General features: G+C 44.3%; 1 protein-coding gene and 1 long non-coding RNA gene across 9 annotated transcripts in view; one reads left to right on the top strand and one right to left on the bottom strand.

Annotated features, from left to right (window-relative positions):
* NME8 (NME/NM23 family member 8) overlaps positions 1-26,118 on the bottom strand; it is a 318,092-nt gene that overhangs the window by 92,242 nt on the left and 199,732 nt on the right. The window lies entirely within an intron of this gene.
* On the top strand, positions 16,409-25,321 carry LOC148114187 (uncharacterized). Its single transcript, XR_015733909.1, has 2 exons — positions 16,409-16,501; positions 24,860-25,321. It is a non-coding gene; the product is annotated as an uncharacterized LOC148114187 (long non-coding RNA).

Below are 26,118 nucleotides of genomic sequence, written 5' to 3' on the forward strand. Positions count from 1 at the left end.
CTGTGTAAACTAGTTTTACACAGATTTCCCTTTCTCCTTTTCTTTTGATTATTACTTTGCAGTATTTTCCTGGATTTTGTATATTGTCTATTCTAAAGGTGCAATGATGGGCCTGTACAAGCTACATGTATGTAAAACAAATAAGTACCATACTTTCCCATGTAAGTTGTCTCCTTCCTAATTCTCTAAAGCATTGGAAATTGACTTCTTTGGGGGAGACAATATTTAGCATTTACTTTATTGATTAGCCCTTGGGCCATATCAAAGTGCAAAGTTCCAGAAACTTGAGATCTTTGGTTTGTGCATTATGTTAAATCTATGAAGGGTGTATAAATGTTCCTGTTCTATGAGAGCAATATCAAACATCATCTAATGCCTTCATGGAAGCAAATGAAGAAAGGGTTACCATTGAATTGGGTAAGAATTTCTTTAAATATGCACTGGGGATATACTAAGAAAATACTGTCAAACTTCTTAGAAAATAAAATGCTTTTCAAAATGAATAAATTATATTCCTGCTTTGCTACACATGAAAAAAAAAAAAAAGTGCAAAGTTCCAGAAACAAATTATTACTAAAATTTGATTAAAGCAATTTAAAATGGAATTGGATAAAATACAATTTAAAATGAAATTGGAATAAGATATAATTTAAAATGAAATTGGAATAAAATACAGTCTAAAATGAAATTGGAATAGAATTCAATGATTTAAGATATAGTTAAAATTATATTTTGTTGTCACCTCTGCAATCTATCCCAATCAGTCACACATATGGAGATCTCAACTGAACCATTTTGCTTAAGTACTGTGCTGTGTTAAATGTTATTTTCAGATTCTGGTTGCACATAAGGTAAGTTGTTTTGATATGGGTCATTTGTTTGGTATATAGACCAAGGTACCTGTCTCTCACCCTCTTATAGAGGCAACAATCGAATAGGATGTGAGCCAGGTCTTCTACCTCTTCCACTCCACAAATGCAGAGATGTCCATTACAGGGTATAGAATGGAATTTCCCGTATCTGACCATTGTGTCGAGCTATTCAAATCTCGCTTGCATAAATATCTCCCTAAGATGTTTTGGCAGTTGTAACTTCAAATAGCTGTCTATTTGAAAAGTACGTTTGTATTTGCTCAGCAATTCCAAGTTACTCACCTGACGAAGGATAGCTATGTCATTTTGTGTTTCTATATCCTTGATTCTTTGGGCAGCTCTTTTTTCAAATTGTTCTCCTGTTGCACAAGAGACAGGAAGGCCACAGCTTCTTACAAAATTTGTTAGTTTGGTGAGCCAGGAGATTTGTGATTGTGATTTAATCTGCTCTAGTAGACACAACTTGGGGATCTATCAGTCTCCATTTCATTGACTTTGTACCATTAGTTATATGCTCCAATTTTAGATAGTGCATGAATTGTATAGATTCCCAATTCAGCTCTAACTGCTGCAGCAGAGATCTACAACCAAAATACATCTCAAATGCTGGGACTGTGTTTGTTCTACAACTGTGGTTGAGTATAGACCCCAAACTTCTGCTCCATACAAGAGCATAGGGGTAACCTTAGGTTTATATACTTTAATTAATGGGTCTAGGGACCCTGGGTAACTATGATTCTTTAACTTAAGCAGTAAATTCAAACAAGCTTTTGCTCTAACTGTACTTTGTTGATGATGGTAAGCCCAAGATCCAGTCTTGGAAAAAGTTACTCCTAAATATACAAAGGTGTTAACCTATTCAATTGCTTCACTGCCTAATTTCCATCTATGTCTCTGATGAAGTTTTCCAAACACCATGATTTTGGATTTACTAATGGTTAGAGAGTTATCCTGGCAATAAGAGCTGAATCTTTTTAATAGCCTACATAATACTACTTGTGAATACAATAATAAAATCGTATCATCAGCATAGAGCAGTGATGGCTCTATGCCATTGCTTGCCAGGAGCGGGTGGAGTGCGGGGGTGGGGGGTCATGTGCATGCATGCCCATACCCATAATTCTATGTGTCCTGACCCCGCGCATTTGCGCGTGACCCCCGCCCGCTCCCCCCGCTCCTGGCACGCAGTAGGGCCGTTTTTCTCTCTCCCCAGGCTCCAGAGCCTTTCTAGGAGTCTGGGGAGGGTGAAAATGGCATTCCCCACCCCACTGGAGGCCCTTCAGAGGCTGGAAATGACCCATTTGCCAACTTCTGGTGGGACTGGAAGGCCCGTTTTTTGCTGTCCCCAGGCTCCAGAGCCTTTCTAGGAGTCTGGGGAGGGCAAAAACAGCCTTCCCCACCCTCCTGGAGGCCTTCCGGAGGCCAAAAATGGCCCATTTGCCAACACATATTCCAGCCTCCAGAGGGCCTCCAGTGGGGGGAGGCCATTTTCACCCTCCCCAGACTCCTAGAAAGGTTCTGGAGCCTGGGAAAAGAGAAAAACAGCCCCCCCCCCGAAGGTCCTCCGGAGGCAGGAAACACCCTGTTTCCCTACTTCTGGTGAACCCAGAAGGCCCAAAAAATCAGCTGGCCAGCACGCACATGTGCGCTGGAGCTAAGCTTGTGTGCCATCTGTGGCACGCATGCCATAGGTTCACCATCACAGGCATTGAGCAAGCTATTACAGTATGTATTTAGGATCATCGGCATGTGTACCATGGGATCATTCATTAACCCTGGCAAGTCATTTATATATAAGCTAAATAATAATGGGGCTAGGATACACCCTTGCCTTACCCCTTTATTTGTGTGAATCCTGTTAATCCAAGCCCCTTTAACCCCGTACTGCACCCTCAAACAGGTAATTGTGTAAAGGGCTTTAATCAAAGTCAGCAGTCTAGGTTCTATTTTAAGAGATTTACTTCATAGTACTTCTCTATTTACCATGTCAAATGCTGCTGTGTGGTCTATAAAAGCATTAAACAGGGGTCTCCTCTTATAGGCATATTTGGCAATTAGATGGTTCAAGACAAAGCAGTTATCAATAGTGGATTGGCTTTGTCTAAAACTTGCTTGTTCTTCTGCAAGGATATGATTTTCTTCTACCCAGATTTCAATTTAAAAAGAATCTAGCACATATTTTTGCGGCAATGTCAATCAGACTGATGGGCCTATAATTACTATTTTTATTTCCTTTTTTATATATATGGGGACAACTATTGCCATCGTCCACCCATCTGGTATATGGAAGGTGTTATTTATATGTGTAAAAAGACCTGCCAATACTGGACCCCAGCAATTGGGAAATTTCATAAATAATTCTGCTGGTAAAAAATCTTCACCTGGGGCTTTATTGCTCTTTAAGCTTTTAAGGATGGATTGTATCTCCTTTTCCGAGACTGGTGGCCAAGGGGGAGTAGTAGTTCTAGGGTTTACTAAATCACTGCTTAAAGATAGTTTCTCTACAAGCTCCATGGAAGCAAACAAACTCTGATAATAATTCTCCCAGTCCTCAGCAAAGATTGGTATATCAAATGCAAATCTCCATTCCTTTAGGACCCCTGCAAAAGAGTGCCAAAATATTACTGAGTTATGACTTTTGGCAGCCAACTTGAGTTCTGACCAGATTGAAATGACAAAACTTATTTTTTTATATTCCCTTCTTGTGTACATCTCAGCTTGTATATGAGCAGTAGGATTCCTCTGGGCGAGCCTAATGGATGCCTTCAATTTCTTTTTCAGCCACTGGCATTCAGGATCAAACCAATGGCGTCTACCCACTCGGGCTCTTTTTGTTGCAGATTTAGTTGTTTCTTCAGGATATTACAGGAGATTAGATAATGTGTTGAAGGTTGACAATCAGTCAGTAGTAGATGACTGGATTGTTTTAGTCCAGTTGGTAGCATTCTCTGTTTTAAGGCAGTCTGATATTGCCTTAGTATCAGGGGTAGGTTCTAAAATTTTTTACTACCGGTTCTGTGGGCGTGGCTTATTTGGTGGGCGTAGCTTGGTGGTCATGTGACTGTGTGGCGTGGCTTGGTGGTCATGTGAATGGGCGTGGCTTGATGGTCACGTCTCTGGGCATGGCTTGGTGGTCATGTGACTGCGTGGGCGTAGTTGGTGGTCATGTGACTGGGTGGGTGTGGCCAGCTTGACGTCACTCATGTCAAGGGTTATGGTTAGGGTGCCTGGCTTCTCCTTGCCTCAAAGGCCTCAAAGAGATACAATTTCCCTGTCTATTTATTTACTACTGAACATCCAAAATATACTATTTAATCCTATGTACATATGCCATATGTGTACATACATATTACATAGTATAGTGTATAGGCACACAAAAAGATACATTATTTACTATATATACTGTATGTAGGTGTACACATACACACACACACACACACACACACACACCTCTTCTAAAACTATACATATTCAACCTCACTTACTACATTTGGAAAAACACACCCAGAGTCCACTTTCTGCTACACATTTAATTATAACTTCTGTACATTTAGAACATTACACACACCTTCAGATTTACTTCCCTACCTAGCTTGCACATGACTGTTAGAGCCAGGAGAGGTCATGGATTGAGTAAAATGTAGTGAAACTCACTTAACAATGCTCTTGTTTAGCAACCAAAATTTTGGGCTCAATTGTGGTCATAAATCAAGGACTATTCTACCTTCCTCTGCATGGCAGCCTTGTCCTAGTAAACTCCTTTTCCTTTCTGGCAATTTTCCTCTCTGTTGGAGGCACCAAAACAATCTAGATGATATAAGGTTTCCTGTTGGAGCAGGGGGTTGGACTAGATGGCCTCCAAGGTCCCTTCCAGCCCTAGATTGCGATCCTGTTTCAAAGCATCTTCTGAAGCCACGTCTAGTGCCAGGTTTTGTGGTCTTTCCTTCCTTCCTTCCTTCCTTCCTTCCTTCCTTCCTTCCTTCCTTCCTTCCTTCCTCTTCTTTCTTTTTCTTTCCTTCTCTCTCTCTTCCTTTCTTCTTTCCTTCCTTCCCTTCCTTCCTTCCTCTTTCTTTCTTCCTCTTTCTTTCTTTCTCTCTCTTTTTTTCTCTCTCTCTCTTCCTCCCTCCTTTCCTTTCCTCTTTAAATGCCAGCAAAACCCACCACTTTGCTCCTAAAATGGTCTAGGGCAGAGGTCTCCAACCTTGGAACTTTTAGACTTGTGGACTTCAACTCCCAGAATTCCTCAGCCAGTAAAGCTCCCAGAGTTCCTCAGCCAGCAAAGCAAAGCTGGCTGAGGAACTGTGGGAGTTGAAGTCCACAAATCTTAAAGTTGCCAAGGTTGGAGACCCCTGCCCTAGGAAAACAATCCACGTTGCTAAAACAAACAACCCACATTGCATCTGTTTTAGGGGAGGAGGTTCAATCCATTGCCCAGTTGAAGACTGAAATGAAATGTTCCAAGATGACAGCATTGCTTCTAATAACATTCGGCTCCAAATCAGATCGGGCTTTTTTTTTTTTTGCATGAAGGAGGAACACGGAGCGAACGAAAACAAAAAGCCTCCAGCCTCCGATGTGAAGCAAATTAAAGCCTCTTTCTCTCCTTCTCTCCCCCCCCTCCCCCTGCTTCCCCTTTACCTTTGTTTAATGCTCTGGAAGTTTTTCTCTCCCAGGCAAAAAGCAGTAGGGGACAGAAGCAACAGCCACTGACTTGGAGACCACATGGAGCCCTTCCCATTTCTCTCCCCTGCGCTCTTGCTGGGAGGGAGAGAGAGAGTTTTTTGCAGCACTGTGCTCTGGGGACCCATCCAGAAAGCCTGGTACAGAGAAACAGCCAGGTTGAAGGCAGGTACTTTCAGCGCCCACGAGGAACCGCTCCTTGGCCCCAAACATGTGTTTTCAAGCTGGGGCTGCTTGGAATGAAAAACTATTGCATGAAAACACATGGCTGAGGCTGAGGAGTGGTTTCCCATGGGTGCTGACTTGCCTTCCCTTCTACCACCAGCCGTGGGAGGAAGAAGGTAAGATCGCGAGCCCAGCGGGGGGGGGGGGTGGCGGCGTAGCAAGCTATGCCACAGGCAGCATGGCCTGGAATAGAACGGGGCTGGGTCATGGCAGATTAGCCAGGCATGCAAGCCCGGCGGAGACAGTGGGACGGGCCGTGGCAAGTGACAAGGATGGGGAGCTAGCACGACTTGCATGCTTACCTGAGGAGGCAACTCAGTTGGGGTGCAGGGAAGGCACCGCATGGAAAGGCAGGCAAGCCACAAAGCAGACTGCGCATGCGCAAGTGCCACACAGTCTGCTCTGCCTCCTGGGCGGGGCAAGGGGGTGGGGCGAGCAAGCGGCAACCGGGGAACCAGTTCGGGGGCGTGGCCAGCCAGTCATCTTTACTGATTGTGACCAATGGCAAATTATCGCTATCGGATCACGCGAACTGGTGCAAACCGGTAGCAACCCACCACTGCTTAGTATCAACTTTGGCCCAAATTAACCTTTTATTTTGGGTCATCTCTACCTTTTTGGTGAGCCATTTGTCAGCCATGTTATATGGTCTTAAATCTGAGCAGCCTCAGAATGTCACGCTCACAGGCTGATGATTGCTATCATCTCTAAAGTATACCATGATCTCCAAGAAGAGGTCAACTATCTCTAGACACACAAAAGAGATCCAATACACTGCTTGAATGGACCGAGTGGTATGTGTATGGATACATGTAATTCTTATCCTTATCTTCCAGAATTAAGGAGACTAGGAGCAGGCCAGCAGTGTTACTTTTGCGGTCTCTTGAGAGCCACTGAGGATCATTATCAAAAAACTCCCCTGGGATTCCCTTCTTCTAGGCAAACTCATACAAAGAGGGACCCAACCTAGCATTAAAATCTCCTAATAATACTACTATGGATTGAGGGTACAATACAGATATACTGTCTAGGATAACTTCCAAACCCATCCTGTATTTGGAGTTATAATACCGGGACGTATTTGGAGGGATATACACTTTTACCAGTATTAACTCAAACTCTTCATATCCAAACTTAACAGCTAGGAAATTCAAATACTTTTTCTTCGTTGTATAGTTTCTCCCCCTGCCATTGCAATTCTTGCTTTATAAGAATGCATAATCCACCAGAGGGTGTCGAGCAGCATCCGCCACATCCGCTGCTCAACACACAAATTGCAACTAATGAGGATTTGGGCAGTGGAAACACAAACCTGTGACCAGGATGGGGATGGGAGGTCTGGTGGAGCACTCAAGTGGGGTAAGATCACAATGCGGGCAGTGATGGTAGCACCGGGTGTTAAGCAGCTGAAGGGATTGACGACGGAGAATGGAAATGCCATGTAGATGACACGAACGTGGAAGGGGAGAATGGGAGTCTTGGCCAAGCGCGTGCTTCCCCCAAACAGCTGTGATAATTGGCAAAACAAGGCTTGAGTAGCTGTGGATGTGGACTTGCTTTAAAACCAGGTGCTGAGAGGCGGAAGCTCTCAGAGCCAACTTTGATCCTGTAGAACTCCGTTTATCTTGTAGCCAGCTTGTAGCTGTAATAAACTTGCATTTCATCAGCCTCGCAGCGCATTTGAGTCTTTTGTGCAGTCCAGCACACGTGTGGCCAAGCAAGTGGAGAGAAAGCTGGTACTCAGCCATCTTCTACAAACTTTTGTGCTAAGGTACGGTACGATGGGGAGCCATGGTGGAAGGTATTGACAAACAGTCAGAGGATCTGGCAGACCCAGGAAATGTGGAGAAGAAAAAGGAATTGGAGGTTACACTGATAAGAGAGGATATTAAAGAATCTGTAGTAAGACCCAAGGAACATAAGAGCCAGCCAGAGGATGGCATGGCTGAGAGCAAAGTTGTTCCTGAGGCTGGCAGTATTCCATCATCTTCTTCTGGACATTGGTGGCACAGTTCAGTTCTAACAGGGACTGGGGGGACACAGGCCACCAATACTCCCCCTACTGGAGCTCCATTTCAGGAATGAAGAGAGAGAAGATGAATGGAGGATGAGGAGGGGGAGAGGAGTTACTCCACAGGACCAGGCTCCAATACTATGGAAATATTACGGGATAGGTTCAGAGAGGCCAGTTTCAGGGATGCACCCTCATGGCAAGGGGGGTCCAGAGCTGAGGTGCAGTTCCATTTGGTAAGTCTTAAGCTTAAGGGTAGAGCGAGACTCCAGGAGGACCAGACCTACAGAGTGACGGACCACTGGAACTCAGGCATCATCTCTGGGTGGTAATGAGAGAAACTGAACGTATCCCACATAGAGACCAGAGGGACCAGGATGCATGCCATAAAGGGTCAAAGAGACAGCAGGGCCCTCAAAAGTCAGATAGCAGTGGCACTGCGTTAAGTGTTTGCCAGCTGTGCTTCCATCCTAAGATTTACGGTAGCCTGGCCAGAGAACCTTATCTGTAATAATAGAGATAAGACTGGTCTTGTGAGACATTGGACTACTGCACATGTCAACACTCTTTCTTTCTTTTCTAACTTCCTTTGTCCGTCTGTGAGATATCACTGCTGGTAAGATGTAGTTAGCTAGTTTTTTTTTTACTTTTATAATAAAATGTTTCTTAGAATACATTCGGGTTTTCTTTCTTTGAGAGTATACACCATGGAAAACAAGATCCATTCACCTCTAATTAATTACAGTTTCCTCAGGGGGGAATGAGGCTGATTCACGCTTCAACAGTGGTAGCAGGGGATGGTTTGACTTATTTTGTTTTCCTTGGCTGTTACTCAACTGATAAGTGAATAGGCTATTAAGCAGATAGATTAGGCGGCAACCGCGGAACGCTGATTATTTACTGCAAATATGCCAAGAAAGAAAAAGAAAACAAAATACAGGGCACAGTCTGCTGAAGACATAAATCTCTCTGATCTCTCTGATGAAGAAGTGAAAAGAATTTTACACAGGCTTCAACTTTTCAAACACCGTTTGCTTCAGCAACCAGACTGGAGGAAGGTGCTGTTGGAGGTGCTGTTGGGGGAGCTTATCCTGAAAAGACGTGCTGAAGTCAGTGACACCTTCTTATGTTTCTTCAAGCCCCCAGTTAATTACTAAAGAATTTACTAAAGAAGCCCAGGAATTTGAAAGGCTTGGTGCCAAACCTAAAATTCCACAAGCGGCCGAGCATTCTTTTCCCAGAGAGAGAGATGAAATTCACTATTCTCCTTTAAGCCCTGAAGAAACTCTGCATGATAAGACTGTGCGAAGTTATTGTGATCAAATAGAGTTTTTAGAACATGAGCTGCACAAGGTGAAAGCGTTTGTTTCTATGCTCAAGCCAGATAAGAGGGACTCTGGTGTTTTTCAAATTCCTGAGTCCTCCATTTTGCCTTCTTCTTCGAAGCCAAAGCCACACCCACAGGAGGGTTTTGTGTCAGGCAAATCAGAACAGAAAGCAATGTCCACATCACATTTAACTCGTGATGCTGGACCTTCTTTGATTACACGTGACTTTGCAATGCCCGAAACTAATGTTGCAGCACCATCTGCTGGCGAAAGTAATTTATAAGGTAAAGCTGAAATGCACTCCACAATGCAACAGCAGTTAAGAAAATTATATCAGACTTTTTCAACCATGTCCCTAACTCAATCAAGTCTGCAGCTGCAATGCCACATGTGTCTCCACAGGCTCAATCATCAGCACCCCCTGGTGGTACTGATGACATTTTTGTCCAACTTCCTAATTTAGATGGAGCACAGCAACACTTAATGCAACCAATACAAATGTCAGCGCTTCCAGCAGGCCATATTAATATGGCAGCTCATGCACAAGTGGCAGCCAGAATACAGCAGCCACAGGTTCAAGTACAGCAACCTCAGCTTCAACCACAAGTGCCTTTACTTCCACAGCCAGTACCTCAGGTGTACATTCCTCAACAGGCATCTTCTATTGTTCCACTGGCTGGTGATTCAAAATTAAAGCATTCAGGACAAAATTATAAAGCATGGGTCAGTGAGGTTGGACTTTTACTCTGTAGAGAAGGTACCCATTGCATGGTGTTTAATCCTCCTGGCCAGCCATGGACTCCTGCATAAAGAGACTTGGGTATTAAAGCATGCACAACTTTATTGATGTCCATGGATACTGAACTGCAGGTTACTTTTCCACCTGATGCAACTGCCCAACAAATTTGGGCCCAATTAGAAACATGCTACCACCTGTTTCAATTGAATCTACATGTTTGCTCTTGTCTGAGTTCCATGGTTCGAGATTAAAACCTGATGAATATATTGGAGAACATTTAACTAAAATGAAAGGAATGAGAAAGGATTTGGGCAAAAGAGGCTATAATATTGATGATTTTCAAATGATCAGCATTATTATTAACTCATTGAATTATGAATGGAAAGATGCCATTACAAAGATTAATCAAGTGCCCATTCCTCAATGCACAGTGGATCATGTATGCAGAATTTTAACTGAAGAAGAGGCATTTATGCTAGCCACTACACATTTGAGAGGACCATTTGCATCAAGAGCTCTAGCGAGGCGTCCCTTCCGAGGAAGAGCCTACGTTCCAAGGATGCCAAGATGCTACATCTGTAATCGTGTGGGACATGCCACCTGGGATTGTCCCCAACGATTTCCAGCTTCCATTACGTACCAGCCCAGAGAAACAGACTCCAGAGGAGGCAGAGGCAGAGGTGGAAGACAAGGTTGTCGTGGTCCAAGGCGTGATCTGCAAGCTCCACTCGCCACATTGGCTTTAACCAACGATCCACAACTTCGTCCAGAATACGACAGACGACTTCTGTGGACTTTGGAGAGTGGTGCAGCATTGCATGTTACCTACCGAAAGGAACTTTTTACAGAGATGCACGAGCCTGAACCTGAACTAGGGGCGGCTGGGGATGGCCGCGGGGGGGCCAATGGCGATGGTGTTGGCGGTGGCGAGGGCATCGGCGATGGTGGTCGGCGAGGATGGTGGCTGGTGCCAGGGCGGCTTCCTAAAGGCCTGTAGACCAACTGAGGTGACATGGGACTCTTGGCAGCAGCCTCAAAAGTGGATTTCCCTGGTGGCTGGAGGGTATTTGGCCCTTGGGGGCAGGGCCACCCCATGCAGACCCGGAGACCTCCATGGTGAGCTGGAGCGGGCAAAACTGGGTGAGCACTATGTTCCATCAATTGGAAGTTTTGAGAGATTTGAGGGGGCTGGAAAACGTCTGTTGGCACTTGCTGCCTATATTTCTCCCTCCCCTCCTTCCTTTTTTCAACCGAGTTAAGACCTTGTTGGCCTCATTATGGTTATAGCTTCCCAGCCTATCCTGGCCTGCTGAGCTGTTCCTACTTTCCCCCATTTCCATCAAGCCATCTCTGAATCTCCTGCCTTGCAAGATTTCTCCTGAACTAAACTTTGAACTAATCCTTCTCATGAACTGGAGGATTGGGCTTTCTGACTTCTCCTAATCCATATGGGGAACTGGATCTATGGACTCGAGGCCGGTGGGAGTCGGTGTATGGCTGCCTTCACTCCCGGGTTTCCATCAAAGTTTATTGGTCGGCCTTTGTGAGAGGACGGTTGGCCAAGAAATTTCCGAGGGTTGGATGGCATATCTCCCCCTCCACTGCTGTGAGAGGGCAATGGAATTCGGCTGCCTGTGCCATGGACTGGAACTTTTTCCCTTGTATTATAACATCATGGTGGTCTCCTGACCATGGACTATCCTCACCCCTGACAATTTAATGTACTCAGTGTCTGAACTCCTTGCCCTGCGAGATTCCCCCCTCTCACAGGTTTGGTCTTCCACTCTATCGAGGGCCTATCTTGATGACAGATTTTGGAATCCTGAGAGATGGCATGGCGCGAGGAAGGGCTTGTGGGGTTTTTTAGGAAAGTGTTTTAATAAGATTTTAAAGGGTTCGGGGAGGGGGTCTTTTAACAATTTTTTAAGGGGAACTGGGGGGACGACCAAAGGGGATGGGGGGGAATCCACTAAGGTCAGAGCCGAGCCCGGCACGGGGCAACGGTTTGGAGGGTACAGGATGAGGGATTGGGGAGGGGATGGAGGGCTATACCAATGAAGGGTGTACCATCAGCACGGTGGATGGGAGGGGCAGATATGGCGGGAGCAGGAGACCATATCATGTGTCGGGGGTGCGCACTCGCTGTTTGAGAGCTATTGCATGCCCCGGTCTCCAAGGCTCCCCTCGGATACTAGGTGGCTCAGATACTTAGGACCTGGGCCTTCGGCTGATGCTGTGCAATGCCAGGTCCGTGGTAAATAAGGCTCCCCTCATTCACGATCTTATACAGAAGGGGGGAGCGGACCTGGCGGGTATTATGGAGACCTGGTTGGGCCCAGAGGGAGGGGTCCCTCTGGTTGAGATGTGCCCACCAGGCTTCAGAGCATTTCATCAGCCGAGGGCCCAGGGGAGGGGCGGGGGGGTGGCGGTTATTATTAACGAAGGTCTTGGTCCAAGGGAGACCACTGTGCCACAGATTTCCAGATGTGAATCCCTCTTTGTGAGATGGGGTCATGGGGTTCAGATGGGCTTGTTGCTTGCATACCTGGCTCCCTGCCGCACAGCAATGGCCCTGCCCAAGCTCCTCGACATGATAGCCATGGTGGCAGTTGATACACCCAGGCTTATGGTCATGGGTGATTTCAACTTGCCGTCCATCGGTGAAACGTCTGAGATGGCTCGGGAGTTCATGGCTTCCATGACGGCCATGGACCTGACCAAGCTAGTTCATGGCCCCACCCACAGGGGGGGACACACTCTGGACTTGATTTTTGTCTCTGGCCAGTGGTTGAGTGATCTTATTATAGGGGATATAGACATGGAACCCTTGTCATGGTCAGATCACTCGCTCCTTCGCCTGGACTTTTGAACCGCTACACCCCGCCGCAGGGAGGCGGAGCCAATAAGATGGGTCCGCCCCAGGCGCCTGATGGATCCTGATAGGTTCCAGATGGAGCTTGGGCCATTTCCTGAGGATCTAGCACATGACTCGGTTGAGGACCTGGTAGCCGCCTGGGATCAGGCGGCTGGTGGGGCCTTGGACCGAGTCGTGCCTTTGCGGCCTCTGACCTGGTGCCGATCCCACGCAGCTCCTTGGTTTACTGAGGAGCTGAGGGAAATAAAGCGCCGGAAAAGACGCCTGGAGAGTGGTTGGAGGGCCAGTCTCGCTGAATCTGATCGAACACTGGTCAGGTCGCATATTAAGGCCTACCTAGTGGCGATAAAGATGGCAAAGTTTAATTACTTTTCCGCCTCTATTGCATCATCAGGGAATCGTCCGGCCGCCTGTTTAGGGTGACCCACTCCCTGCTCCATCCGGGAGTGCGGGAGGATCCCCTGGAAGGCAGGGCAGAGGATTTCGGACAATACCTGTATGACAAAATCGCTCAGATCCGGGGGGATTTGGACTCTGACTGGGTAGATCAGGGCAGGGTGACGAGGAATAGTCTTGAGAATGTTATCTGGGAGGAGTTTGATGCTGTGACTCCCGATGATGTGGACAGGATTTTGGGGAGACTTAGTACGGCCACATGTTTACTGGACCCGTGTCCCTACTGGTAGGTACTGGCTTCCCGGGAGGTTACACGAGGCTGGCTCCAGGGTGTTATCAATGCTTCGTTGAGTGAGGGTTACTTCCCCGCTGCCTTGTAAGAGGCGGTGGTGAGGCCTCTCCTCAAGAAGCCATCTCTGGATCCGGCAATATTGGCCAACTATCGTCCTGTCTCCAACCTTCGCTTTATGGCGAAGGTTGTTGAGAGAGTGGTCGCACGACAGTTTCCACAATTCCTGGAGGAAACATCTTATCTAGATCCGTTCCAGTCGGGTTTCAGGTCTGGGCACAGCACGGAAACGGCATTGGTCGCGTTGGTTGATGATCTCTGGAGGGCTTGGGACAGGGGTTGCTCCTCTGTTCTGGTCCTGTTAGACCTCTCAGCGGCTTTTGATACCATCGACCATGGTATCATGCTGCACCGGCTGGAAGAGTTGGGGGTGGGAGGCACTGTATTGCGGTGGTTCTCCTCCTTTCTCTCCGACCGGTCACAGTTTGTGTTGGCAGGGGAGCAGAGGTCGACCTCGAGGCCTCTCGTCTATGGAGTGCCGCAGGGATCGGTCCTCTCACCCCTTCTGTTCAACATTTATGTGAAGCCGCTGGGCAAGATCATCCGTGGCTTCGGGGTGAGATACCATCAGTACGCTGATGACACCCAGCTGTACATCTCCACCCCAGGCCACCCCAACGATGCCCTTGAAGTGATGTCTCAGTGCCAGGAGGCTGTGCGGATCGGGATGGGGAGGAACAGGCTCAAGCTCAACCCTTCCAAGACTGAGTGGCTGTGGCTCCCGGCATCCCGATATAGTCAGTTGACTCCATCACTGACTATTGGGGGCAAGTCCTTGGCCCCCACAGAGTCCTCCTGGATATGCAGCTGTCCTTGGAGAAACATCTGACAGCTGTAACCAGGGGGACCTTTTTATCAAGTTCGCCTGATTTGCCAGTTGCAGCCCTTTCTTGTTCGGGATTCCCTGTGCACAGTCACTCACGCCCTCGTCACCTCTCACCTTGACTACTGCAATGCTCTCTACATGGGGCTCCCCTTGAGGGGCACCCGGAGGCTCCAGCTGGTCCAGAACGCAGCAGCGCGGGTAGTGATGGGAGCAGCATGGCGCTCCCATGTAACACCGCTCCTGCGCGAGCTGCACTGGCTCCCGGTGGTCTTCCGGGTGCGCTTCAAGGTGTTGGTTATCATCTTTAAAGCGCTCCATGGCATAGAGCCTAGCTATCTTCAAGACCGCCTGCTGCTACCGACGACCTCCCAGAGACCCGTGCACTCCCACAGAGAGGGCCTCCTCAGGGTGCCATCAGCCAAACAATGTAGGCTGGTGACCCCCAGGGGGAGAGCCTTCTCTATGGGGGCACCTACCCTCTGGAATCAGTTGCCCCCAGAGATAAGGAGAATCCAAGACCTCAGTGCCTTCCGCCGTGCCCTTAAAACCCACTTTTTCCAGCAAGCCGGGCTGGCTTAGGAAGAAATTTTTAAAATTTTTAAGAATTTTTAAATGTTTAATTGGTTTGTGGTTTTTTAAATTTTTGGGCCAAATTTATATAGATTTTAATTGTTTTTAATATTTGTATTTCATGTTTTTAATTGTGGCTGTGCACCGCCCTGAGTCCTCAGGGAGAAGGGCGGTATATAAATTGAAAATAACTAACTAACTAACTAACTAACTAACTAACTATGTGAACTTTATTCTTTTTCCAATCATCTTTGTCAGGTCGTAGGAACTATTTATGTTGAAGAGCTCGATGAATTTATTCCTGATGTTTATTATATACCAACAGCAAATAGTAGTTTGCTTAGTCAGAGTCACTTGTCTAGAGTATTTATTTATTATTTTATTATTTAAATTTCTATCCTGCCCTTCTCCTTTCGGACTCAGGGCGGTGAACAGCCAAAAATAAAACATTTGTACGCAAAAGTTAAAATAGTTTTAAAATAATTAAATAAAGTTTGGCCCATAATTTAAAACATTTCAATTAAAATCAGTATCAATTTTAAAAACCAATATAAAATCAGTCCAGCCCGGCTAACTGAAAGAAATAGGTTTTAAGGGCCCGACGAAAAGCCCAGAGGTCTGGGATCACTCGTATCTCTGGGGGTAGATTGTTCCAGAGGATAGGCGCCATCACAGAGAAGGCTCTCCCCCTGGGGGTCACCAGCCAACATTGTCTGGCTGACAGCACCCTGAGGAGGCCCTCTCTGTGGGAGCGAACTGGCCTGTGGGAGGCAATTGGTGGCAGAAGGCAGTCCTGTAAGTACCCTGGCCCTAAGCCATGGAGCGCTTTAAAGGTGATCACCAACACCTTGAAGCGCACCCAGAAGTCCACCGGAAGTCAATGCAGCTCGTGCAGGAGAAGAGTCACATGGGAGCCCCCCATCGCTCCCATAATCCCCCGTGCGGCCGCATTCTGCACCAGTTGGAGCCTCTGGGTGCACCCCAAGGGGAGCCCCATGTAGGGACCGTTACAATAGTCCAGACGAGAAGTGACAAGTGCTTGAGTGACCGTGTGTAAGGTGTCCCGATCTAGAAAGGGGCACAACTGGCATATCAGGCGAACCTGATAGAAGGCCCCCCTGGCCACGGCCGTCATATGCTCTTCTAAAGACAGCTGTGCATCCAGGAGGATGCCCAAGTTGCGGGCCCCTAGTAGTTTGCTTAGTCAGAGTCACTTGTCTAGAGTATTAAAGTTCCAGGTCCACCACTTCGAAAAATCAAGTTATATAGTTAAAAATGGAGATATTGTTGCTGAAACCATGTTATTTGATGGTGTTTATTACATAAAGCCAAAGTCTAATCTGCAAGCACAGGCAAGTATACAAACTCCAAAAGAAGAGAGCACAGGCTGAGAGACAAATGTTCCAGTGAGAGATCCTGTTGCTACTCCAAAGGCTCCTAAAGCCAACAAAAAGAAAATTAGAAAACAGGTTGCTCAGAGAAAGCCTGAGGTTCCTCATAAAAATGTTGAAAATTCATTAACTGGTAAACCTTTGCATTACAGGTGTATCCATAAGTGGCATAGAAGATTGGGGCATGCCAGTTTCCGTGTTCTTAGGATGAGTGAGAATTTTGCTAAAGCTTTGCAGAGGTATTTCACATTGAAATCTTTACGTCATGTTAGCACTTATTTAGGTGTTCAGATTGACAAAACACAGAAGGGGTTTAGTCTTTCACAAGATAAAATTGAACAAATTTTGCATCATAGCAATATGAAAGATGCTAATACTGTACGCATACCCATGCAAACAGATTTTCACAACTTGACACATGAACCAAGTCCTGAGTTCAAGGATCAAACACTTTATCATTCAGTTATTGGGTCACTGTTGTATATTAGTAGTTGGACTAGACCCGACATTGCACTTAGTGTTAATCTCTTGTCTCGACATGTAGGTAAGGCAAAACAGTTTCATTGGACATGTGTTAAGAAATTATTGAAATACCTAAAGCACACTAAACATATGAGGTTATTGTTAGAACCGACACACACTGATCATGCAGAATTATGTTGTTATGCAGATTCTGATTGGGCGAGTGATAAGAAATCACGTAAAAGTACTTCAGATTATATGATGTTCTTAAATGGATGTCCTGTTTACTAGCATGTGTGAAAACAGAATTTTGTTTCTTGTTCATCTACTGAAGCTGAATATGCTTGTGTTTCAGATGCATGTAATTCTCTAACATGGTTTGATGCTTTAGTCACAGATATCTGGACACACCCGATCCGACCGATCATTGTTATGGAAGACAATGAATCTGTGGTTTATATTTCTGAATCATGTTTCACGGATTCTAGGTCCAGACACATTGACATCCGTTACAAAAATATAAAACAATTAGTGAAACAAGGTTTTGTAAAATTGCAGTATGTGCCTACACATGATCAGATTGCTGACATGCTCAACAAACCACTTCCAGCAGCTCAGCATGAGTATCTGTGTAATAAGATGTGCCTTACTTGATGGCAGTACCTGATGTCCGCTCAACTGACAAAGAAGGGGTTGTCACTGTGTTAAGTGTTTGCCAGCTGTGCTTCCATCCTAAGATTTACAGTACCTGGCCAGAAAACCTTATCTGTAGTAATAGAGATAAGACTGGTCTTGTGAGACATTGGACTACTGCGCCTGTCTACATTCTTTCTTTCTTTTCTAACTTCCTTTGTCCGTCTGTGAGATAACACTGCAGGTAAGATGTAGTTAGCTAGTTGTTTTTTTTTACTTTTATAATAAAATGTTTCTTAGAATACATTCAGGTTTTCTTTCTTTGAGAGTATGCACCATGGAAAACAAGATCCATTCACCTCTAATTAATTACAGTTTCCCCAGGGGGGGAATGACGCTGATTTACGCTTCGACAAGCAGGGCCTTGGGACCCAGTGCAGGAGATCAAATGCCCTTTTGGCAGCCAGGGCCCTGGACTCAGCAGGTGCCATGGGGCCCACCCCCTATCCAGGCTTCTTTTGATGGCAGCTCTGACCGTGTGGCCCTGTTTTTGAGTCAAATCATTAGCTGTTTAGATGTATACAGACAATGTTACCCATCTCAATGGGCTATGGTCGTAGCTATCACAATGGTACTAACAGGAGAAGCTGCTGATTGGGTAGCAGACTTACATAGTGACCATGCGATGGAGTTGGCTGATGTGGGGCTATTTCTGGAAGCTCTACAAGTAAGATTCGAGGATGACTCTCGGGCGCAAGTAGCTGAGGGGGAACTTGTGGGTCTTAGACAGAGGGGTCATCCTGCTAGGGAAAACGTCAAGGAATTCTGAAAAATGACAGGTAGGCTGAAAATGTGGCCTGAATGTCTCCTCATCCACCAGTTTCAAATGGGATTAGACCGTGACATCAGACAGGCATATAGTGGTTTACCTTCCCGGTTGACTGACTGGTTCTGGGCTGCAGTGGAGTTGGATGTCAGAGTGAGGGAGTTTTGAGGATGGGGTGAAGTTGGGTTGAGTCGACAAGATGGTGACAGACCTCTTCCTACCTGGCGCATACAACCAACCGGAACTGTTACAACCAGCAGACCTGGCAGGCCTCCGTTTAGGTATTTTCATTGTAACCAGGAAGGCCATTGAGCTGTTAATGTCCCCTACCACCACCAAGAGTGGTCCCAGGCCCTGCAATGATGGGACCCAAGACCGGGGAAAGGCGGAGACTGACCCCAGATTGTTCTAAAATAGCCTCGCAGAAATTGTTATCCAGCCAAGTTGACACACCTAGCAGGCCACCTCCAGATTCGCACGGCTAACTGCACCATCCGGTGACAGTGAGGACAACAAGATTCCCAATGACCCGATGGTGAGCAAATCTATTCAGCCTTTCATCATACCAATGACTATTCAGAACCTATGTACATCCCTTGGTCTGGAGCAGGGTGCTTTGATTGATTCCGGCTGCACTAGATGCTTAATACGGTGGGCAGTGGTTGAAACAATGGGGATTTGCATGGTGAAGCTGAAACAGGCCATTAACTTTGAACAAATGGATGGTTCCATTCTGGGGGGGGGGGAGGTTCCTGCCACCCATGTTACGGAGCCTGTACAATTGGAGATAGAAGGACATCAGGAAGAATTTAGAGTTATAGTGGTTGATAAAATGATCGAACCCATCATTTTAGATTTGGCATGGTTAGAAAAATGGGAACTCACTATATGGTAAGAAGGAGGGTTCTGTAAAATCAGAATAGCCATGGGCCCTGAACCCCCTAACTAACATAAAAACCCTGAGAAAAAAGGCATAAGATGCATTGTAAACCTTATGGCTGGGGTTTTTCCGGATATCTACGGGGATTTGGCAGAGGTGTTTAGCGAAGAAGAGTGTGAGATATTACCCCCTCATAGGTCGATTGATTGCACAATAGAATTGATCCCTGGAGCTAAACTGCCAAAGCCCCATATGTACTCTATGACCCCAAAGGAGCTGGATGAATTAAGACGATATATCGACAAAAATCTAGCTCACGGTTTCATCCAGCCCAGTAGATCCTGCATGGCCGTGCCAGTCCTGTTTAGGGAAAAGAAGGATGGTAGTCTACACTTGTGTGTGGACTTTTGTGACCTCAATGCTGTTTGTGTGGAGCATTTATACTCCCTGCCATTGATGAAAGTTTTACTTGCTACACTGGCTAATGGACAGATTTTTACAAAACTTGACCTATGGGAGGCCTATTACTGAGTACATATCTGGCCAGGGGATGAGTAGAAAACCACATTTAACTGTCCACTGAGTAGTTATCAGTTTCGTGTAATGCCATTCGGGTTGCAAGGGGCCCCGGCAGTATTCATGCAGTTGATAAATGAGGTCCTGCATGAATATCTGTACCAGGGTGTACTTGTATACCTGGATGACACTTTCATATATACAAAGACAATGGAAGAACACATCAAATTAGTCTATCAGGTATTACAGAAGCTTTTAAATGCCAAATTGTTTATTAAAATGTCCAAATGTGAGTTCCACTGCACTGAATTAGATTATTTAGGGTACAGGATATCCAGGAAACGAGTAGAAATGGATCCTGCAAAAATTCGAGCCGTGTTGGAATGGCAAGTCCCCAAAACACGAAAACAATTGCAGAGTTTTCTAGGGTTTGACAACTTCTATAGACATTTCATACCCTTATTCACCCAGGTAGCATTACCATTTACAGATTTACTACATACTAAACCTGTTAAGTCAAAACCATGACCTGGACAGGTGATACAGTGGTCGTTAGAATGTCAAAAGGCTTTTGAGACGTTAAAGTCACTCTTTTCTAAGGAACCTATTCTAAAACATCCTACACTAGCCCAGCCATACATAGTACAGGTAGATGCGAGTGATGTAGCTGTCAGGGCGGTTGTCAGCACTTCAACCTGCATTTACTCTAGTGCTGACAACCGCCCTGACAGCTACACCACTCGCATCTACCTGTACTATGTATGGCTGGGCTAGTTTAGGATGTTTCAGAATAGGTTCCTTAGAAAAGAGTGACTTAAAAATCTCAAAAGCCTTTTGACATTCTAACAACCACTGTATCACCTGTCCAGGTCACAGTTTTGACCTGGTTTTGAGATGACATCGAAACCTGACAGCGGTTTTGTTACAACAAGGTGAGCAGAGTAGGCTCTAGCCCTGCGCATACACATCACGAAAATTCATCCCAACAGAGAGAAAGTGGGCGATATGGGAAAAGGAGGCTTTCACAATACAATGGGCCCTTCTCACCTGGCGACATTTATTGGAAGGGGCTGAAAAACCATTTCAAGTCTGGACCGATCATAAAAATCTAGTGGCCCTCCAAACCCCATGAAGATTGTCCCCCAAGCAGGTGCGGTGGGCACAATATTTCCATCAATTTAAGTTCGCCCTTAAATACGTACCAGCTGGGAAAAACTTTGTAGGAGATGCCCTTTCTCGCATGCCCCAATATAACAGTAAACAAGAGGAAGTGATACAGGCTATGATACCTCCAGAGCAAATAGCAGGACAAGTACAGGGCAACAAATCCATAACTCCTTGGCTTAGTTCTCTATGTAAAGAGTTGATGAGCGATAAGTGGCTAACAAACAACACCATGCTGGTCACCCGACGCATTGGTCTTGCCTGGAAAGGAGACAAATTATATATCCCCACGAACCTCAGGTCTTCTGTGCTGAAGCAATGTCATGATGCAAAAAACCGCTGGTCATTTTGACTTCCTAAAAATGCTACATCTTGCCCGGCGCCAATTTTGGTGGTCGAAGATGAGAGCAGATATTGAGAAGTATGTTCAAAGATGCCAGACATGTGCTATAAATAAACCAAGGCCAGGGAAACCTTTGGGCTTGTTACAACCAGTGACCAAACCTAAACGTCAATGGGACAAAATTGCCATGGATTTCATTGTAGACCTCCCAGAAAGCAATGGCAATACAGTCATTTGGACTGTAATAGACCTGTTCTCCAAACAGGTGCATTTTATACCCTGTAACGGTCTTCTCTCAGCCCGCCGGTTAGCAAAATTATTTATTCAATATGTTTACCAGTTTCACGGGGTGCCCCGGTGAATAATCTCTGACAGGGGGGTGCAATTTATTGCACAATTCTGGCAGAACTTCTTACAGCTGGTAGGATCATCACAAGGACTGAGGTCAGCATTTCACCCCAGTACTAATGGTGCAGCGGAAAGAGCTAATGCGATGATAGAGAGTTATCTAAGATGCTACGTATCCTATCAGCAAACCGATTGGTCTAGCTTAATATCTTTTGCTGAAGTAGCTTATAATAATGCAGTGCATCACAGTACTGGATTTACCCCTTTTCATATAGTGACAGGTCAAGACTTCCCGGCTATCTCAGAAGTGGAGATGCCAGCAGCAGGAAACGGATCAGGAGTTGACCCAACCGGGTGGGCCGATAAGATTAGAGAGATATGGCCACAAGTCAAGCAATCGCTAAGTACTGCAGCAGAGGAATACAAACGACAGGCAGATAAAAAGAGAACTGATTTTATGCCATTCCAAGTGGGAGATCAGGTGTACCTGACTACAAAATATATAAACTGAAAATACCCAGTAAGAAGTTGGGACCAAAGTATATCGGGCCTTTTACTATTAGCAAAGTGATTAACCCTGTTACAGTAGCTCTAAAACTGCCCTCCCTACTAGGGAAAATCCATCCCGTATTTCACAGCAGTTTACTAAAACCTGTGAAAAGTATCCATCCACCTGTAGAATCACCTGGACCGGTGTATGGTGACCAATATGAGATAGACAGAATCCTTGATTCTTGACAATACAGGGATAAGGTTCAGTACTTAGTACGATGCATCATGGATAAGGGCAGATAATATTAATGCTGAAAGGCTGATACGGCGGGTCTATCAAAGACATCCACAAAAGCTGCTTTTGGAATTTAACGTCCCTTTGGATGGATTTAAAATTTGATATTTTCTTGGTCTTTAATGAGAATGGATTAGCTTGGAAGAAGGAGAAGAGGAAACAAGCAGAATGTTTTTTTTAAGCTAAGAGAATAACAAGCAGAGGAAGTTAAAATGGCTGAAAGAATGAAAATGCAAATTGCAACTGTGGAAAGTTTGCTGTTTAAAGAAGAAACTTTGTCTCTTGCTTCCAGAATTGGATTATTTTGAGGAAAAATTAAGGAGGCTTGATTTTAGATGTACTTAAACTGTCTTTGGATTACTTATGGACAGTTGAAAAGAAGAAATTAATTGGAACAATTAAAATTGCTGATTAATGGTGTTCTAACATAAGGGAAGGGTGGAGCCCCACAAGAAGACATGATGATACCATATATGGAATACAAAAGAACTAAATCCTTTAGTCTTTATAACTTGATATTGGAACTGAAAAGAAAAGAAAGAAAGAAAGTTTGGACAGATTGGAGAAAGAAAACCGGAATATACTGGGTAGCAAGATGAGAAAAGTACTACAGTTTGATTAAAATGGATGTAAATACTTTCTATGTAATTGATGTCTAAATAATGTAAGGAGGAGCACTCCTCCTGCTTCTTTCTCTCTCTTTTATACTTTTATACTTTTTCTTTCCTTTTTTTAATATCTTCTTCTTATATTATTATTATATTCCTCTCTTTTTGTTTCCTTTTTTTCCTTTCTCTTTTTGAATCTTTCTTTTTGATTTTTTCTGCTATACTTTTATTCCTTTTTTCTTCTCCCTTTCTCTTTCCTACTTTTACCTTTCATTACTATTATCAAGAGAAGTGATTTTCAAGGTGGGGAAAATGTGATTATAGAAAAACTACAAGAAATATGAAGATTATGAATGAATTTTTGACTATTAATAAGAATTGTTGATAGATTCAACTACTACAGAAAATTGTTTCTCTAAAATGATTTAAAATATTGTTTTTTATAGAAAATAAGAAAACGTGAATGAAGCTTTGAATATTACCAAGAATTGTTTATAGACTTTATGACTATTTCAAAGTGAGAAATGTCATTATAGAAAAACTACAAAAAATGTGGATATTTTGAAAGAATTTCTTAAAAAAAATATATTAATAAGCGTTCCAATGATTACAGAAAATGGATTTGAAAGTGGTTTAAAATGTTGTTTTTCTACAGTAAATAAGAGAATGGGAATGAATTTTTGAATATTAATAAGACTTGTTTATAGATTTTATAACTATGGTAAATGGGTTTTTAAAATGGTTTAAAATGTTGTTTTACATAGAAAAACAAGAAACAAATAAGAAATGGGAGAAATTTAAAGAAAATTAATAATTCAGGAGAGGGTAGGAGAGAAGATATATACTAAAATGCATTATTAGTTTAAATTGGCAAAGAAGTATGATTTTGGGGATCAGATGATTAAAGATAAATTGTGAATTAGTCAAATATAAGGTTAGGAGTGGAGAAAAGCATTTCTGGAGAACAGCTGATTAGGCTGTGAACCAGCCAAAAATAAACCTAGGAGGAGCGGAGGAGGCAATGCTGGAGAGCAGTGAGAGCCAAACTGCGAACCAGTCAAATATAGGGTAAGGAGTGGAAGAAAGCATTCCTGGAAGACAACTAATTAAGCTGTGAACCAGCCAAAAATAAATTTAGGAGGAGTGGAGGAGACAATGCTGGGGACCAGTTAAAGCTAAACTGTGTACTAGCTAAATATAAGGTAAAGAGTGGAGGAAAGCATCCCTGGAAAACAGCAAATTATGCTGTGAACCAGCTAAAAATAAACTTAGGAGGAGAGGAGGAGATAATACTGGGGAGCAGTTAAAGCTAAACTGTAAACCAGCTGCAAACCAGTGAAATATAGGTTAGGAGTGGAGGGCAGCATCCCTGGAAAACAGCTGAAAAGCTGTTATCCAGCCAAAATGTTGGAAAGCAGTTAAAACTAAACTGTGATCCAGCCAACAAATAAGATTAGGAATGGAGGAAAGCACCCCTGGAAACCAGCTAATTAAGCTGCAATCCAGCTAAAAATAAACCTAGGAGGAGTGAAGGAGATATACTTGAAGAACAGTTACTGATTTTGCAATGTTCTTAGGAGAGGAATAAAATACTTTATGTTGATTATTAGATGTGAGTTAAAAGAAACATTGACTTTATTTGAGTCTTTGAAGTAAGGAAAATATATGAAATACTGATTGTTAAAATGATAAATGAATATTATAAAGAGCTGTTTAGATTTGAAGTTTAAGATTTAGGGTGATTACATAATAAAATATTAAATGTTAGAATAAGATGTTAGATTGAATGATAAAAAGTGGGTTTAGATTTGTTCTTTTTTTCTTTTTTTTCCCTTTAAGATGCTAACTGATGAAATTTGAAATTTATACTTATTTTATACCAGATCAAACCTTTGCTCTAAAAAGATATTGTTTTATGATTTATGTTGAAAAATAAATTTAAAAAAGTTAAAAAAAAGACATCCACAAAAGCCTGGTGGAACACTGTGAGTGACTGGAAGCCATTAATATCTACCTTTTCTATCTTACAGATGGACTCCTGGTAGAGGGGGCCGCCTGTCGAGCTACATCCACTACATTCACTGCTCAACACACGAATCTCAACTAATGAGGATTCAGGCGGTGGAAACACAAACCTGATGTGACTGGGATGGGGGTGGGAGGTCTGGCGGATCACCCAGGTGGGGTAGGATCATAATGCAGGCAGTGATGGTAGCACTGGGTGTTAAGCAGCTGAAGGGATTGACAACAGAGAATGGAAGCACCATGTAGATGACGCGAATGCGGAAGGAGAGAATGGGAGTCTCGGCCGAGCGCATGCTTCCTCCAAACAGCTGTGATAATTGGCAAAACAAGGCTTGAGTAGCTGTGGGCATGGATTTGCTTTAAAACCAGGCACTGAGAGGCAGAAGCTCTCAGAGCCAACTTTGATCCTTAGAACTCTGTTTATCTTGCAGCCAGCTTGTAGCTGTAATAAACCTGCATTTCATCAGCCTCGCAGCGCATTCAAGTCTTTTGCGCAGTCCAGCACATGTGTGGCCAAGCAAGCAGAGAGAGGGCTTCACTTTGTTTTTTGTTTTTTGGGCTGGGGAAGCCCATTCCTAAAAGCCTGGCAGTTGTACTGGTTCTTCCACTTCAGTTAAACAGCCTTCCTGAATGGCTATTACATCAAATCTAGAGAGAAAGTTAATTAGTCCAATATCAGCCATCCCTTTCTAGCCAGCCACGTTCCAGGTCAGCATTTATATGGGATTCCCAGGGGCAACTGGCTTAGTTGCTTGGCTGGGTGATAAGAACGCCGGATGTCAACTTGACGTTGGAGCTTGATCAATATTAACTATGCTTCCCACATAAACACAGTTATTGTGAGGTTCGATATTTGTCCTTGTGAGTTACAAAACTTTTTATTGCTCCTCTTTATCTTGCTTGCCAGTGTGCCTCTGCTTTTGCTTAAGATTGACATTTCTTCAGGTGGGCGGGTACTCCAGCTTTCCTTCTCCTTGTCTAGTTGTCCTACTGGGTGGTTAATTTGGACTTGTACTATTAAGTCCTGTTGTATGTCCCTTTCCTCCTCTTTTTGTTTTGGACTGGTACACCTTCTCTTTTTATTTATTGGGGCTTGAGTGCTTTCAGAAGCCAGACTTGATAGCAATTCAAGTCTTCTCGAGGAGCTGCCAGAAGGAAGTAAAACATTCAAGCTTTCTGTTGCACAGACCTCAATGTTTGACCAATTATTTCAATTTTCTCCAGTATCATCTCTTGGTCTCCTGAGCAAACGGTAGCAAACTGG

This window comes from Pantherophis guttatus, chromosome 4, assembly GCF_059756535.1.
Source record: "Pantherophis guttatus breed Tessera chromosome 4, ASM5975653v1, whole genome shotgun sequence".
Lineage (NCBI taxonomy): Eukaryota > Metazoa > Chordata > Lepidosauria > Squamata > Colubridae > Pantherophis > Pantherophis guttatus.